The sequence below is a fragment of the Bombus vosnesenskii genome, unplaced genomic scaffold (assembly GCF_011952255.1).
Source record: "Bombus vosnesenskii isolate JDL3184/JDL3185 unplaced genomic scaffold, Bvos_JDL3184-5_v1.1 scf7180000013294, whole genome shotgun sequence".
Taxonomy (NCBI): domain Eukaryota; kingdom Metazoa; phylum Arthropoda; class Insecta; order Hymenoptera; family Apidae; genus Bombus; species Bombus vosnesenskii.
In genome coordinates, this window is record NW_022882945.1 from 551,930 (window position 1) to 566,614 (window position 14,685).

The following is a 14,685-nucleotide window of genomic DNA, read 5'->3' on the forward strand; positions in this document are numbered from 1 at the left end:
TGCATTCGGTTGACGGGCTTAAGGAATAAAACATAATAGCATCGGTATAAGTATTATGTCAATATTAAAATGGTCCATAGATATCATCGCGATACAAGTAATTCCGTTCGTTCGTTAGATTTTAGTCTGTGTTTATTGAAAAATATGTATGTACATATTTGTTGCGTCGATGAATAAGTAGAAATATAATATTGTGGTATTTCTTAGGCTATTTATAACAGTGGTTTTATAAATACAAATTAAAGACAAATTTTTCCACATACTGTTATACAGAAACGAATGTTCAGATGTTCTTTTCGCGATGTTATTTATTTATCTATAGTACATATTTTAAAACTTTAAATTCTTAGAATTTAGATGAAATAGTAAAATTCTTAGAAAACTATATGGTTACCATCATATATGGTACTCTATTCAATTAGTTAGTTAATTCAATTACATAGAATTAAAACGTTGTATTTTGAATCGCGGATATCACAGTTAATATTTCTTTCTTAAAGAGAGAGAGAGAGAGAGAGTCGCTTTGGTTTTAATGACATTATGTTCCAACTGAATGACAGCAATGTTTATGAGATTGAGCTTGTATCCATGAGTATTTAGATTTATAAATCCCGTAGCACACGAAGGTCCAAAGTCATAAACAGCTACACACCGTACATATGTCATACGGGCCATTATACTCGGATAATACCCTGGAACGTTTGTTTCCGTAATCTGCCGACGATACGCCTCGTGATTTCCCTCTGAAGTTACTCTATTTCCCCGGTACAATGGCCAACTATGCTTTTCTTAATATAGTCGAACAAATTAATCTCACGGATTGTTGTCGAAATTTAATACTATGTTACCATATAATACGCGTGGCGAATTCGATTGCGAATAAAAGCAAACATGCTAGGAGCGTATCATTCAACAAGTCAACCACTGTCAAGGCAAACAGAGTAAAATCAACTTGCTCACGATAAAACGTTTAATGCTTTGTTTGCATATGAGAGAAGATCATTCGTTTCTTGAACTTCATGAATATTATATAACATTAGACAAGTACAAAAGTTTTTAAATAAAACTGTAATAATTTCTTGCATCTTATTCCAAAATTTTTCATTAGTTTTCGTTTCCATAATCGATCGCTTAATCTGTATATTGATAATCGAGATTTTATGGTATACAAATTCCTAGCTACATCGCATGCATTTCACCCTTCCAATATCTCATTCGTCAGAATAGAACACGAATCCGTTGTAACCATAGTTTTAGACAGTTACATCCCAAAAGGGTTAAAATAATACAATTGCTTTTCTTAGGAAAAATTTACGATTCTCAAATTGACAAAAGATTAAATCGACGTAAATCGAAAGTGCAAATTTTATTGGTTAACGTTGATTATCAAGCACTTATCTCGTTAACATTGTGTCCTCTCGTTCCTGGTAGAAAGTACAAACTGCTTTCGAAGAAACGGTAGCAGAGGATAACATTTGTCGTCTGTCAGGAAACTTTGTGGTGCCAGTTTTAATAAAAAAATACACACCATCTGAGCCAACAGTTTTTCCATAGGGTGTGCGTGTGCGTGCGCAAACAATGCCAGTCTAACTGGTGAACGCCTAGACAAACAAATAGAGCCAGATACCTGCATTTACACTTAGCACCATATCAATGAAACAGTTCGAAAGAATTTTGATGACCCGTAACAATTCCATCTTTAACTACCAATTGAAAGTTGAATTTTTTCCCCTTTTCTTCTTTTTTATTTTTTGACATAAACGATGGAACGATGGATTATATATGTACCTTAAATATTATTAAGAGAAGTATGAAGAAACAGAATAAAAATAGACAATGCCTACACTTTGTGATAGAATAATAGCAATTTGTTACAGTTCTTTATGGGACGAAGAAAATAATACGAATATAGAAATATTTTTAATAAAAATAATAACACAGAATATTTTTATTCAAATAACGTGTGGCGGATCGGTATCAGTAGGACGCCGACAGGTCGAGGCATCAACGCGGCGCAACACCTCCCGGACGATCCGCTGGTACCAACCGCCAACACTAGAGGGCTACGACGACAACGAGTCTGTCTAACTCGCTAGCGGTCGAATATACGAGCGATTGATACAAATACCGCACCTAGCGAGACTCCCTTTACGTCTAAGGCAGGGACTACCGGGCATAGCCTTACTGACGAGTCCACCGGTACTCCCGGGACGAAACGCACAACTCTCTTTTCATCCGCCACAAACGAAAGAACAAGACAGCTAACACAGCATTGTATCTATTTCGATAATTATTTCAATGCAATATGTGTTTTCTCTTATGAATCCCTAATCTTCGCCGTTTATTTTATTTCTCTCATCACAATTACTATATTATTATATTATTCAGAGCAGTATAATATCCAATTAATTCGAAACAAATAACATACGAAAGACACTACAATAAGACATACATTCCGAGAGTATAGATTAATTGTTGCAAGTATTAATAGCATTGTTTTACAAATACTGGGCATTATGCATATTAGTATCAACGTTGCTCGATATAATGAAAACGTCAAACATCCTGACAATGACGGAAATACCGATGATGAAAAAACCGTAGATAATGGCATACGATAATTATTGCAATATGTGGTCCTGTGATTATCTCTATTATTGTATCAAAAGTGTAGAATGCGGGACTGAATGCGAATATATCTTCATTTTCGAAACGTCGATCTATTAATACGTAACAATTGAACAGGAAAATTGAGAACCATTCTCGTTGATTTACCGCAAACTACATTTATCGTAACATGACTCTTACTAAAACCATAAAAAATGAGGAAAAAGAAAATTGAAGTTGGGAACAACACTAACGGACATAAAATAAATATTAACGCGAGGAACGAACGTCGGAAAATCGTCGTCAGAATCAGCTAATTAAATTAATTCGCGCGTCAAAGCCAATTCGGGAGAGGGTAGAAAGCAGCGATTTTCCGAGCCGACGCGCGACCGCCATATTAGCCGAACGATATCGTTCATTATTTCGCGTTAGCTTTTGCCATTTTTTTGTCGTTCTCTTTTCATCTTTCTCTCTCTCTCTCTCTCTCTCTTTTCCTTGTTTTCTCTCTTTCCTTCTCTTCTCAGTCGTTTTTTCCTCGTTGCCCTTTCTCGCCTCCCTCCGCTTTGAAACCACGGATCAAACGTCGACTTTGTCGCAGAAAGTCGTACCCACGGCGCGAAATAAAACGTGGAAGCCGCCATTGCGGCAGACGAACCCGGCGTGTACAATCCGCAGATAATTACGACGTCCAATTAGCATTAATTACTGACCTCTTTCTAATTAGTGGCACCGGTTGAAATATTGCCGATATCATTCCCTCGACGCGATTCGAGTGGTCCTTTCATGCTCGGAAGCCTCTGATAGTTGATTATCTGTTACCCTATCTGATACTTTAAAGCATCCGATTACCTTTTCCTACTCCCTTTTTCCCTCAAATTACGCAACCGCATGCGTGCATACGTGATGCACGTTTTTTTAATTTTATTCCCCCGTTCCCCTTCACGATTTATCTCGTACGATTTAGTTTCGTTCGATCGCGAGCAAGGGCGTTAATAATTTGACTCCAGCCAAGGAGTCCTTATTGTACAGGAAGCAGACACGTTTGATCGGTTACCACCGGGATGCTGAATAATTCGTTGATTAAAATCCGCGATACGTCAGAGTTCAGGGCAGTAAGGGAGGGGTAATTACGAGAAATAAAGTCTCCGTTGTATAGCGTCACGATGGTGGCCACAGTTGGAAAAGAGACGAGGGGTTGGGCGGTTGGGAGAAATTCGCGTTTTAATGATTCCTCTTTGATAAATTTATTTCTTGTAATTATGAGAAGCAAGATCTTTGCAATGAAAGCACCGTCTTCCTCGTTAATTACGGCCTACGCTGTGACTTTTATCTCCTAATATTTTTATCGATGGCTTGTTCTAACTTCTTCTGATAAAATAGTTAATGAGTTTTAAATATCTGCGTATAATTTTTTAAATATAACGTGTGAACCTCACAGATTTGTTATCTATCTGTTCGATCTTCCTTTCTCTACTTTTTACTCTTTTTTAACGCCTACGGAATTTTTTTTATATATCTATAAAAAATCGAACGAAAAACATTGACAGCGCTATAAATTTTCTGAAACTTTCTCACAGTGGCACAGGTTTTTAGAAGCGACTCCCTTTGACGAACGACCATTTCAGCCTTTGTAATGTCAAGAGCTAAGAACAATTTAGTGACAGACGAGTCATTACTTCCGACCTTGAGCAATGTTTAACGATTCTTGTCGTTTTTTCAATCTCATTGACAAGCTAGGAAAAAGGAACGGTACTGGCATTGTTTGCTCTCACAGAACTTTACTAACTCGAGGATTATATGACGATGGATTTCCAGATCGTATAACAATTCCTCGAGTAATGAGATTATTCGCAGATAACAGTCACATGACAATGCAAACATCGGGGAAACCCTGGTGGTCATTTTCCTGTCTTCGCTTCAAGCTTTTCTACCTGTTCCTCGGTGTTGTGAAGTACCTACATGTAGCAGGGAACTCGAAAAATGATTTTTCCGATGTGTATCGATTCTCATTCGATACAGTTGCTGTAATTCACTTGATAATGAATATTTTTTTATTAGCTCATCACGCCTACAGAATCTAATGAAAATTAATCGTGGAAGAAAACCAACTTTGTCATAACAATCAAGGCTATCATTTCAGCTATGTAGGAGATTTTTTTAAGCTGTTAGGTATAATCAATGCTTGAATTTACCTTCCATTTTGTCTCATTAGAATATGTTCCTTGTAACTAAAAATGATGTGACTTAATGATAAAATAAAATTCAAATAGAATTTCCTTTTTCGTTTTCATGTTAAAGAAAATGTTAGCTGAAACGTTATCAATATAATAATAAAAGCGGACAATTTTATGAGAATTCGTGCCATTCTTTCTTCGCCAGCTAATCCGAGGGGAGAATCGCACAAACTAATCCGATCATTTCAGAAGAAATGGCCAATAAACCGCACGCGCTTGTAATAAGCCAAACAGCCGTAAATGGACATTATATTAAAGGCCGCATCGCTGCAAATCATAATCTTAACTATACTTTATGGACTTTTCCCTTGATCTTAGATAAATACTTTTGGTAATTTAGTCGAAACAAAATAAGAATCGTTATCGATGGATACATTTCATCAAGAATGACGTAAATATAAACGAAATTTCTTTCGTTGGATATCTTCTACATTTCCATTAAATCTAAGATAGACCATTCTCCATTCATTAATTCGAACCATCACCATAGAACAGCAAACTTTCTCACATCCGCGATACCGTAAACTCAACGACGACTCGGAACACGCGTTAATTATTCATACGGGACGGGACAACGAACAATATCCATCCGATCCAGCAACAAATAAAGACGCAGACCGAGACGTGGCTCGAGCATCCTAATGATCGCACCGGGAGAAACAACGTCGTCGAGTAATCCTAATAAGTAACGCCGTAACAGAGTTATTATTCATCCGGCCCGTTGTCTATTGACCCTCCAAAGTGTCTCTAATAAAATACCATTAACCGCATCATCAATCATCGCAGCACAATCGGAGACAAAACATACGCTTTTACGTTCTCCGCCTGTTTCCCTCCTTCTCTTTGCCTCTACCCTCTGCCTCTCATCCCTGTATACTTCGCTCTTTCTCTCTCACTCTCATTCTAGTCGAAGCCATTCAGCGTAACCACCATACCCATCGTCATCATACAGCGCCATTTATTCGCATTCAAACGAGCGAGGAGACACACTGTCATATACATTTTTTTGGCGGTTAGAGGGAGGGAAGGGGCACGGTAGAACGTACGCAAGGGGTGAAGAGGGGAGGGGGTACGGGCAGGGGGTAGACGGCAGTAAATCCGCGCACTGATTCGATTAATTTGTCCGACGTTGACAAGCAACTCATTGTTAGCCATCCCCACCAGTGGGGGTCAGGAATTTTCGCCAGAGCAGAATGACGATTTTCGATAAATCATCGCTGGCCCTGGCCGACCGCGGACAATGCTATTGTAAATTGTGTAGGCTTATGGACAACTAGTCGCCAAATACACCGGCCGTTTTTCCCGCCGTTCGCCATCGCTTTTCCTCCCAGCCTAATACCTTTTTTTTCCCCCGCCGGCTTTATTAATCGCCTATCGTGGCGCCATTAATAATCGCGTCGTCGCTCGACCACTTTCCCCACTTCGAATTTTCGGAACGCCGTTTTCCTATATACAACCGTTGATTGGATTCTTTGTTTCGAGAATTTTTTTTAACGGTTGATCGACGTTAAACAATAATTTAAATTATATAATTTGGAATCGAGGGGAGTTAGAGAGCATTTGGTTGTAGGTTGTGCACGTAAGGTATGGCGTTGGTTTTACACTTTGAGTCATTCGAGAGGACAAAAGGAACTCCCATTTTTGAGATTGTACATTGTTACAATGACGATACATACTTTGTAATACCTATTCTTACTACTCAATATGAGTATTTGAGTTACTAAATCGTGTCTAAATACAGTCAATAGAAATGAGAGTACGTAATGCTATTGGAAGTAGCTCGAAAACTATGAATTAAGTCGACTTTAATTCTGCATATTCTGTCATTTCATTATACATATATTAAATTGATGCATTCTCATATTATCGTGTCTAGAAACGATTTAGGTTATTTAGGTTATTTCGTTTCGCTTCAAAAACTATAAAGGGGAACAAAAAGATTGCATTGATTTCAATTTTCCCTATATCTCAAATTTAAAACGAATTGTTTTAATATCTTCAAGTGGTACGCCATATTTGTACAACAGAGATTACTCCCCTCCCCCGCCCCGAGCGAAAATGTCAGCATGTTGCATCGATTTCAATCTTTCATATGCCTCGAATTTACAACGAATTATTCTATTACATTCACATATTAACTTAAGAAAAGAATACTCGTTCAAAAGTCGTTCGTGCTCTGTCGTTTCGAAAACCACAAAAGAGTTATAGTAAAGTTCGTGCCTTCTCACCAGGCGACATTATTATTGTGACGCATTTTGAACTAGCAGCTGCTAAATAAATGTAGGTTTGCGTAGCTTCGGTGGTTATGTTGCACGCAACAATGCCGCCGGGTGCGAAAGAATACACGTACGATTATATGCGTGTAATAGTACTTACCCGTACGTGTCCATTGCCCTCCCGCAATCTCGGAGGCGGAACGTTGATTTTAACCGCAATGGATAAATCGGTGCTGCGAGCATAGGGGTTCCCTCTTTATTCACTGGCGTCCCGTCATTATTGTTCGAGAGAGAGAGGCTGCCGCCGTGAGAGCCACTTCTAATCATTATTGTCACCCGCACTCGCGTTAGAGAAGTAACACTCTTTCCGTGTTCGCTTTCACCAGACTAATGACTTTCGCGAATCGCTCTGAGCGCTTGGCGGAAACAACACCGCGATGCTTCTTCTTGTTAACGAATCGAACGAGAGTATCGAACGGGCGAATCGACCGCAGTGAAGTTGCACGAGCGTCCATTCGCGCTCTCTCGAGCAGGTGTTTTCGTTTAGATTTTAGATTGTTACGTGAGTGATTAATTGTCCGGTTGTATGAACATTAAAACGTGTGAAGATTGTATGACAAAGAAGGCTTGTGGGTGCTGAATGACGGCTAGAGATTGCTTGGCTGTGACAGGTTAATGTTAATTTTGACTTATTATTCTATGGCGAACGATCCGCGTAGTTAACCTTTTGGTTGAAAATAAGCAGAGAAAACTTCGTATGATTTTTAACCGTTACGCGTATAATATTTATAACGATAGAATATATATAAATATATATATATCTAGATACGTATAATATTTCACGAACTTTACACTGTAAACCGCACTGTAATGTTTACGTCTGAATCACTCGAGACCATAAGAAGGAATAGCGACGACCTCCAATGGTTATAGCACCACGATACGAAACAATCACAATACAAGCGTCGTGATTACATCATTTTTGCGTCTATTCGAATACTTTTCAATTAATTTTATGTCACCGACACGTCATTGAATTTCGAAACAGAGTTTCTTTTTTAAATAAGATAGATTTAAGATTTTTATATTGGAATTACGTAATTATCAGAATTGAGGTTACATAAACCATACTGCTATATATACATCGATGTGTTATTCGACTTCTAATGGCGCTACGTGTAATGATTGTGAGAAGTTACAATATTCTGTATGAAAAGAAGATCTGAAAATCTCAACTTTGATAATTTTTTGTTTCATTCTTTGTATAAAATATAGTGTAATGAATAAGATCATATTATTTCATGTAAATGTATGCGTTATTTATTTATGTTTTTATGTACAGAAATGCTGAAACACCACAAAAAGAAAAATCTGCGATTTACTAACAAGAAATTGTAGCAGGGAGAGTGTATTGCCTAGAAATGAACGTACGTATTACTAGATCATACTATCCTATTTTTAATATGTAATATGTAATGTGCATGCTCCCTTAAGGTGGTTAACATTAGTACTATCGATTTGTAATATACATCCAAAGATATTGTACATAATTAATTAGAATTAAACCAGTATAACGAAACTGAGTAAGTAAATGTAAACATGTTTTCATTTCTATGAAATTAAAAGTCAATATTATCAAGAATACTTGTATGTTTTTAGTAATTGCAAAAATACTAAATCCGATACCAATGATTGTAACTGGTTTGATAATTGCAATGTTAAACATACAATTTTCGATTATTATTGAATATCAATCAAAGACGCAAAAACGAAAATAGCTCGTACTAGCGACTCATTAACGAAAGTAAGTTGTGGCAACCTTACCTCCAAGCGCGGGTGTATTTAGTTTATATTCGGCAATCGTGATACAAAATAGCGAACCGCCGTGAAACCGGTTCGAAAACGTTTCCCCGCAATTCATGGGCTCCTTTTAGCGTTGGAAAAAAAGTTCGATGTACTGACAAAAGCGTGGTATCAACAGCGATGGAACACGGTGCCTCTCTATAGAGTATGACCCACTCGAAAGGAGAAAAAGGACCCCCTCGCGTTTTCATTCGTGGGGGCCAAAGGTCAATGCCTGCACGCACTCGACATCGCGAAACGTAAGAACGAGGCATAATGGCGTTCGAAAAAGAGGAAGGAATCAGAAAAGAAGGAGGAGGAGGGTGAGGGGCGGTAGGAGTCGGGCAGGGGGTGAAAAGAGGAGCGAGAAAGAGGGCAAGAATCCACGGCCCACTCGAAAACCTCGGTCATATTATGCCAAAGCCCGGGCAGAATCTTGACTCGCGACGATATTTTTCAAGTGCCGAGAAACCAAGCTCTCCCGGCTCTCCCCTTCCTTCACTGAGCACCGATAATGCTGAAAGAAACATTTATGCGCGAACCCTCGAATGTTTTTCCAAAGCTTTATACGAGTAAAGGGCGATTCGGCACAGTGGTGTTCGTCGATGGTGCCGCTTTCACGAGCTGAACGTTCGTTTTCCATAATACGTCTCGCATTAATTGCATTCGACTATCGAATCTATATTAAATTTCATAACACACTCCTTGCGTATTTTCTGTATTTTTTCAAAATTATCTCGTGATCGATAAAGAACCATGCTTTAAAACCTCTTCTAAATAACAACTGCGTCTGATGATAAATATACATATCTTCCATCCATATCAAACAAAGAATGTTCCATTCAAACTCAAAGGCGATACAATTTACATTCTCTCGTACTATCATCCTTATCGTCGAACTCCTATACTGTACCCGCGACACATACGTGGATATGCATAACCGGCGGCTTCAGTCGCGAGTTATTCATCTCAAAAAAATGGGATTCTCAAAAGGGTCCCGGCGCACAGGCCATTAAAAGGTTTACATTCACGACCTCCTTTCTCTGCCCCCGCGGTCGAGGGTCAAGGGATGATGCGTTTCCCGAAAGAGCAAGAGCCGCGAGTGTCCACAGAGAGAGAGTGCCATTCCTCCGTTCTCCTCCCCATCCTTCCTCTTTTTTCTCTCCGCAATCGCGCGACCCTCATTCACCCCCCGAAGCGTCTTCGTCTTCCTCTCGAATCGGCTCGTGCGTCGGTCTCGTTCTGGCCGCTGGCTCGTTCGCATGCATCGCGGTACACACCGCTGAAAATTATCATCCTGCGTTTGATTGTCGGGAGGAAACGCAGTAGGAATGGCGTGCATTCATCCGGCGCACTTGATGCGACCATTGCATCGCCCGACTTTCGTGCAGCAACCTCGTTGCGACATCCCGCGCTGAAAGGCCCTCCTTGATACGCGGCAGATATCCCGTAAATGGTCGTACGAGGGCCCTCGTGCAGGGAAAAGCGGATTGCCGGGCGAGGGACGAATGTCGGCGGGTTCCCCTGCGCTGGAAAGAAATTAGTGAGGAAGGAAAAAACATCGTTCTGTGCCGCGTAAACGCTCGCGAAATCTTGACGAAGCCGCTGCGATCAAGCGGGGGCACGTTTATTATGGTGGTCTCATTGTGTTACAACTGTATACAGCATGTCGAGTATTATGTTTTTTAATTGTGCGTTCCTTCGAGGATATCATTCGTTATTCGAAATGATGTTATATTGGTTATAATAATGGAAATTTCGTTTATTTTGGATTCTTTGATATCATAGTTTCTTACAGTTACAGTTACAGGAAATCATATCAGAACAATCTTAAGTGGTTGGGAACATTACGAACCGTAATTTTCTTCTTTTTAAATTTCACTATTTTTTTTTTTCGAGCTTTCAAGCTCGTCGGTATCTTTTTAAGTGAGGCTATCTATATATCTTTTAGATGTACTTCTTTACTTTCTATAAAACTAAATATATTTTGAATTATTTTGGAGAAACGATTAGTTTGAAATGTATTTTATCTTTAACTTTAAAATACATAGAATATAAAATACATAAAATACATAGAATACGTTACGTCAAAAGTAAAATGTCCGAATACCTTTAAAGTAGTATATACATTTAAATATGTTCGCTTTTTCCCCTATTCTTCCATAATGGTTTTCTTCTTAATTGTTAAAAAGTTATAATAAGAAGTTTCTGTTGTTACCTTGGAGATTTCCTTGGTGCAATGTTGGCATGTTACGAATGAGCGTGAAAATATCGAAACGATACAATAGTATTTTCGTTTCTATGGAGTAAAAGCACGAAAAAGTCTTTAATCGTTTGTTCCCGGGATTTTGTATGCACCATAAAAACTGGGGTGGAAACGTCTCGGTGAATTTCGACGATTGTTCCCGCGTCTCAGGCCTCTGAGTGTTACCGTTTTTCCGCGGATTTGTGGCCGGGGTTCCGCTGGAACGTTGCCTCGATAAGAATGGCGTCTTGCATTGCATTGACACAAACTGAATGCAATTCACCTGCGTTTATCCAAGCGATTCTTCAGATTGTGTTTCGCGCGTTTTTCGCTGGTGGAAGCGATTCTTCGAAGGAAGAAATCTGCTCCGATATTATTCTATGTTTGTCCCCTTCTGACTTTTCACTGGAGAAAACTTCTTGCCACGGAGCAAATTCGATTGTCGTTTCGAGTGACACGGCGCACGAAAATAATTGTAGCTGGCGAACAGTGGCGAGGAAGAAGTTCAGCGGGCGAAATTCACGCGCGAATAAGGCGCTGGGCATTGTTCGAAATGGGAAAGGCTTGTTTTTCGTGGCGACCTCGGCCAAAAACTCGTTCAGCGAAAGACTTTCCGCGCGGTATTCGACGACTCCGTTGGAACGCGCCGCGAGACAATCGCGTCGATGGCAAAACGGTCTGCTGCTTGATAAATGTCCAACCCTTTATCAGGGTCGTCACAGAGGGCCACCTAAGTGGTTTTCTTAATTATTTAGTTCGGAAGTTCTTGTTCCTTCGGTGGGAATTTTGTTCTGAATGGAAAGAAGGAGCTTTCAAAACTTTATTCGAAGAGACATCTGATGCGACACGCTCTTCACACTTTCGATGGCCAACTTTTTACTTTAAATTATTTGTGTCCTTCGCTATTCAGGAAGTCAGGTCAATTAATATTATTCTTTTTGCAAGAAATCTACCGACGAACATTGCAAATTCCCTCTGCTACGATTATCGAGTCGTCACACAATATTGCTCCGTTCTATCGCGCACTGCGAAAGGTTGAATACATCCATTAGCGGTGAAAAAGGGGTGGCGGAAAGAGCAAGCACGTGGCATCGTCTTTTTCAATCAGCCTCAGCTAGCATCAGAAAGGCTTCCGGTTTTCCCTACAAACGTTCTTGCTTTTGTATATAACCCGAACGGATTGCGTATCCACCTCGGTATCGTTTCAACTATATTTAATTAACTAATCATTCACGCTGTACGAAGCCAGAATCAGTTCGATTCGTTACAATCTTTCTTTCTATTTTTCAACTAAATTATATGAGTTACCGTGATAACTCGTGGCATATGTTGCCATCAGTGATTCTAGTGGATCCCAACGATGCTTCGAATACGATTTTACTGTTTTGCATTCGGGCCAAATGTCCAGCAACATTATCGAGCGCTTTCAAGATGGATCGACAAGGTGGCACAAAGAACGACGCTTTAATAATGCAACCGAGTCAAGAGGAAACGAATTCTACTCATTCCACCCCCTCTCGGTGAAGGAGCCTTTTCTTCGACGCTGTTCGATCCTCGAGGATGCCACTTTTTCATTTATGACAGCGACGTCGAGCACCTCGGGTCCAGGCATTGCGAAAACAGTTAGGCGCATTATATTATCCGTAGGACAGAGTTCTCGATTCAAAGTGGACATTGTTTCAATTCGTTCGACGAAAACAATGGCATAGGAGTCGAGTGCTTGTACGTTGAAACACTTTTGCCTGGCAGTCAGCGCCGACAATGATCTCGTTAAAGAGGCCTGACCGGCCCACTTTGGATCCGATAATGCTTTTCTTTTCAACCTCTTTTCACCCTACTCTCTCGATCGTTGACACCTTTGTTTCGCGGTGAGTAGAGTCTCCAGGCTGTGTCAGTTTCTTCTTTTGACTTTTTCGGCACCGAGTGGGTCTCGCAACGGATGTCGGTCGACGAGGGTTGAAGTTCCGCTGCAACTGTGACCTCTCGGGATTATTTCGCCGTAATTCTTGCTCTATTTGTTTTTTCAATATGGTCTGTGTATTTGTGTTTTCATTATCATGATCGTGAAGAGTATTCAAATTTTGAGGAATATGATATAGATACGTACGGATATACATAAACAGTTTTTGTGTAATAGGAGAAAGATATGAGTCTGTCAAACGTCGTACTGATTGACTCCAAATTTTTTAATGTTATTTATCCAGGAGTATAATTAGGCCATTCTATATTTATAGTACTTCAAACTATAAGAAACCTTTAAAAAATGTTTAAAGATCCTATAGGAAAAGAAGTATAGGAAGAACATTTTTCATAATACGTAATTAGTTGAATTTACTTCACTTGGTTTAGTTGAATTTTCTTCATTTCCCTATTTATGCGCTTGCCACTGTACGCCCTTTATATCAGAAGAGTTGAAATTATAAAAAGCTGTTTTTAAAATTTAATTACAGTTTACTTCGCAAAAGGTGCCACTAGTCCCTTTCATACTCTCGCATTCATAATTTCTATAATAACTGTTTCACGTCATTAAGCATTCGAAAAAATTGAATTAACAATAATAACAACCCCTAAAATCAACGACGAAAGCTGTCGTTCAAATTTCTCATGGTGCGGAAAACACATTAACAGTATCGAATAAAAAGTTTGAAATGCGAGCTGTGACTAAAGGGTGGTCAAGAAGTTTGGCTGCAAGTAGCAGGGAAAAAGGAACTTGCGCCCCGTTATCGATACGCGAGAACGCATAAGAGTATATATAATGTACACACAGGATCAACCCGTAGAGAAAAAGAAAGAAAAGGAGAGAGGAAAGTACGCACCCTACTGAGGAAACGGGCCAACAGAGCCAGCGGGGTTTCTTAGGGTGAAAGAAGTAAAAAGATCCCCGTGCCAATACAATTGACCTCTAAACAGAGGGTAGTTATACCGAAACGCAATGCCCATTGGGGCGACACTGAAGACGAAAACCGACCGATTCTCCTTCTTCCTCTTTCCTACTTGTGTCCCATAAAAGCAAAGGGTGGCCACCTTCGACCGAATCGGGGCGAAACTTTTCAATGCACCGACCGAACGAGCAGAGAGAAAAAATTTTATATATATTATATATATATGCATACGTGTATGTAATAAGTATAGGTGTATAGGAAAGGGAGTACGACGAGAGGTGCCGTTTGACGAGAACCTGACGTCTCTCTGCTTTCTTCCCGCTTTTATATTTTCATTCTCTTTTCCCTAAGGCTAGCTGGTGGCTTTGAATAGCCGCTCCAGCCTCTTCAATGTCGCAAGGAAATTCGAGGTTACGAATTTTGTTCGACGACTCTCGCCATTGTCCCGCAGCTGGCGCGGCGTTGCGCTGTGCGAAACCTTCGTTCCAAGGATTTCGATCTTGATTCCAAATCGCTTTGGATCCGTACGATACCTGACACACTCGATCGATCTGTTCGACGACCTCGAATCTTTTCGATCAAATATCCATTTTAATGCTTTGACACTGGTTGGGGTTGAAATGAGTTTTTAGGGACAATCACTGGTGCACCCGATTTTT